The sequence below is a fragment of the Hyalella azteca genome, unplaced genomic scaffold (assembly GCF_000764305.2).
Source record: "Hyalella azteca isolate HAZT.00-mixed unplaced genomic scaffold, Hazt_2.0.2 contig12017, whole genome shotgun sequence".
NCBI classification, from domain to species: Eukaryota; Metazoa; Arthropoda; class Malacostraca; order Amphipoda; family Hyalellidae; genus Hyalella; species Hyalella azteca.
The window spans coordinates 6,269-10,641 of record NW_025941988.1 but is presented as its reverse complement, the minus strand read 5'-3'; the positions used below and the strand labels follow the sequence as shown (position 1 = coordinate 10,641).

General features: G+C 39.4%; 1 long non-coding RNA gene across 1 annotated transcript; it reads left to right on the top strand.

The window, feature by feature from the left end:
• The first annotated feature begins 2,028 nt into the window (after positions 1-2,028).
• Positions 2,029-4,086, top strand: LOC108674726. Its single transcript, XR_001931062.2, has 3 exons — positions 2,029-2,167; positions 2,904-3,003; positions 4,030-4,086. It is a non-coding gene; the product is annotated as an uncharacterized LOC108674726 (long non-coding RNA).
• The last annotated feature ends 287 nt before the right edge of the window (positions 4,087-4,373 follow it).

Below are 4,373 nucleotides of genomic sequence, written 5' to 3'. Positions count from 1 at the left end.
ATATCGGGTGCAGGAGGGACCTGATAAGCTGATATGCTGTCAAATTTCTGCTCATTGCACCACACGATGATTGCTAATTAAGGTGAGAAATCAAATGGACGCCTAAGTTTGAATCTCTACTTCATGATGAAGGGACTTTTTCCTAGTTGCGCTGCGTGCAGCATGGCGGCGGCGGCGGCGGGGGGCGTGAAGGTCAGCCTGACGCTCCGCCCCCTCGACTACGAGCCTCAAGACGACCTCCTCCAGCCGCTGCACGACAGCGGGTAAGAACCTGTAGGTGCATGTAAGAACCTGTAGGTGCATGTAAGAACCTGCATGTAAGAACCTGCAGGAGCATGTAAGAACCTGTAGGTGCCTGTAAGAACCTGTAGGAGCCTGTAAGAACCTGCAGGTGCATGTAAGAACCCCATACTACCATTGTCACACGACCTAACTAAGGTGCTTGCTCGTACATGTTCAAAGACGACGCTATCTTCAAGCCTCAAGGCACTAACTATACAGATGTCAGAGAACGATGCATCGCAGGTAGCATTTTGCCAGGCACAAGTACAAAATATACAAAAGGAATATTTTTTAGGGCAAATGCCGAGATATTTCTGTCAATTTATAACCGGCATAACTGGAGTTTTTTTTTTCTATTTCTTAGTATTATTTGAACTTCTTGATCGAAGTTCTTACATAAATTTGAAGTATGAATTTCCTTTCCTTTGAAGTATGAATTTCATAGAAAATATCTTCATGTCGTCTATTTTCATAAAAGTGTTTTCTTACTTAACTCCTATTCAGGGACAAGCTGATACACTTTTATTCTTCAGGGGAGTCTAGCCAACTGCTCTGCCTAGTCTACGTGTCTAGCTGTGTCGACGTTTACCTCAGCAGTGGAAAGCCGCCGCAAAAACTTCGCGCTTAAAACCAGAGCTATTTCAGTGAAACTTGCTGGATTAACGGAAACAGCCACAACGCATCACCGACCCACTCAGAAAACATTACAAGTTATCATGGTGTGTCATGCGTGCAGTTGCTTTAGTATGGTGATTTTGTATACTATTTCCCCTTGAAATTAATTTTTCAACTATTATCAATTTCCGTTCTGAGATGATGAGTTTCATGCATTGAGTACTGAAGTACTTATTTTAGAAATTTCAAACTAGTTTAGAGTTCCACTTCACGTATTTGACTACTGATTACTAAGTTAGATTCTCAAGTATTGTGGTGCTTATCATTTACAATTTATACGAGATGATGTTATCCTCTAGCCGACGCCGTTGTAAAAACCTGGAATAAGCTTGTATGTATATTTTGAAAATAATGAAGGGGCTACATTATCGTACGTAATCGTGTATTCTAAAATATAGTTATACCAGTTTTGGAATAGATTTCTTAATTTATGTTTGTCGACTGCTTAAACTCCATGTGTAAGGCTTTACGTTTTACTCCAAAAATGTTTTGTAGTTTGAATGTTTATATGCACTTGAGGTTCTAATAAACGGCCCGAACATGTAAATCTTTTTATTTCTGTCATAAATTGTTATACTTGTTCCTACTTCATATCTCAGAATGACTGCATTAAAATTCGCTTTATAATTTTGTATGTGTTCGTTGTTACATAATTCCCTATGCCCTCCACAATTATTATATATAGCTCCACAAAGTAGGGGAGCTATATATATAGTGGAGGGCGTAGGGATTTTTTTTTGGCTCGAAATTCACGTTCGGCCACCTCTGGCCTGCGGGAATTTTGCGCAACGGTCCCGCCAATCGCGGCAACCACCTTCGCGATAGCGCGGAAGCTGGCAGTGCCTGCCGGCCTGGTCGCTCGCGGTAGGACAGACTGACTGCGGCAGCAGGCCCTTTCCAGGCGGAGAAGCTCTGCCACAATATTGCGCTGCTGTGGACATTCCTGCGCTGTTGGCCACCCTGGCGTTGCGCTGGGGCGAGCGTTGGCGCAGGCAAGTTCACCCGCGGCTGGCTTACTGACTGCGGCGATTTCTGACTGGGGAATTACTAACTCCAATGTGCTATCTTAAACAATAATTCATGGGTAAGATGATGGGATTGTGACCTATATGCCCCAGTAATTCTATAATCTATACCACTGCCACGTCTGCCAGTATGCCCAACTTAAGATGACTCCACCAGATGCACCAAAGCAAGATAGAAATGTAAGGTAAGCAGTAAGCACCACATTAAGTGTAATTTTGAATTATCTTAAAAATTTGTTAATCTAATCAACAATCATAGCTGCCATTCATGCAATCTGTTGTCTGATTAATAAAGTATTAATTCTTTTTCATAGAAGTCACAGAGAATTTCTGATATCATCAAGTAAATTTATTACATTCCCATCCATAAGCTTAAATTCAATTTTTATTCCACTTTTTTATATGATCACCCAAGATTCGGAGTCAAGATCAAGTTGTGTTCATAATTATTTTTGTCTGAAAATTTTTGAATAATCTGTAGCAATTTGTTTGCAATTGTGCAAGAATATATTGGAAATTTCCTTCCTAGTTTACCTGTAAAAATGTTGAAATTTTTTTATGAATATCACTGCAGGCTAATAACACTTCAAATTTCCTTCATGGTTCAAATAAAATTTTTTTCTAGAATTAGCTGATGCCAATCAATCGAATAAAGTGAGATTTGTCTCCTACTAAAGAAGTAAAGATAACCTGCAGTTTAAAGCATAAATTCACTTTGAGATCATTATACAGAGTTGTGATTGCTTTCAATTAAATGTCTAGTTAGTTTAGTGCATGGTATGAGTCATGAATAAGGAATTTAACACTGCAAAAATATGATCTATTACAATGTTTCAAACAAGAAATTATACCTTTCCTCATAGAATTTAAAAAATGGCTCCTGTATTAAATAAAACAAGTCTAATTAATATGCTTTTTCAGTTCAACGATTCTGCCGTGCTCTCACCTACCCACCTCCGCTACTAAAGGAGGAACTTTGCCTGGCTACGATTCACCATCAAATTTGAATGCAGCCAGAAGGGTCAGTAATGTGTCCCAAGAATAAATTTCCTAATGTTTAGGGTCGTCACCCCAGAGAACTTCCTATAGACGAGTTACGATGATTTTACAAACATTTCCTGATAAGATGAGGTTTAGGGTGCCTCAAGAGTACAAAAGTTTGGTATATGAATACCACCCGAGGCCTAAGAAAATAATAAATAGCAATTTTTGAGACCTAAAAACTTGCTAATTTCTCTTCCAGAGAAGCCGTGCCTATCCATTTTGCTTATTTGTGGTGTGATAATTACATTTATTTTTCAACAGTGTTTGCTTAAACAGTGCACTGTTTGCTAAACAGTGCAACAGTGTTATTCTTTTAGAAATGGCGGTCCAAAATGGACAAGAAAGTAGTTGTAGAGATTGCTAAGCATAAGTGAATGTAGCCTGTCATCAGATCTTTTTGTTCATTTTTACTTGCTTGCCTTGCTGTTTTCTGATATTTTGCAACTGCTGTATCTATTATAAGACTGATTACTGTCCAATAAAATCGATGACATGGCAAGCTTCTGTCAGATCTGTTGAGAAGTGAAAGAGTTCACAGGTTACCACCATAATTATCTTTCCATGCTTATGGCAGGAACAAGCTTCTTGGGAGTTCAGAAGTTTTATTTTGTGACTGGTAATGAGATAGCACGAGGTGTTAATGATCAGCTACCAGTCATGGCACTGTGAATCTCTTGTAGTAGGAATGTGTTTAAACAACATTTCCACCAACAACAGCAAGTTTAGGGATGCTTGACCCCCGTTTGGGAATGAATTGGGCTGACGCCTGCTCTGGTGCCTAATTGTTAGCAAAATATTTTTTTATTGTGAATTAACATTGCAAATAAACTATATTTGGTTTGGTGATATCAAATCAAAAAATTATGTAAACCAAAATTAATGTAAACATGATGGCAGGTGAAATGTTATTTTAGCAAAATATCAATCTATGAGCATACCTATTGAGCGATTAGGTTAGCTTGTTGAATCTGCTACAGTGATAACATTCGTCTTTATATTGCAGGAACTGGCAACTCATCTTATGAAGAAAATTCCAGAGGTCTCCTGCACTTGTGTCACTTCAAGTTCAAGATGAAGCTAAATTCAAGCACAGTTCCCGTTGGCGTTACTGCAGTTCATGTACCTCTGGCTGCTGTTATACTTCCTTTTGGCTCTGCTGTGATAATTTACCTACTGTCACTACAGACCAGCAGAGTGGTAAAAAAGGCGAGACAGGCAACACGTGTGACGGGCGAGACAGTGAGCATGTGTGACAGGCGAGTCTTTACATGTGTGACAGCCAACAAAGTTTGCATATTTGACAGCCAAGACAGTTTGCATGTGTGGCAGGCGTGTCAGGTTGCATGT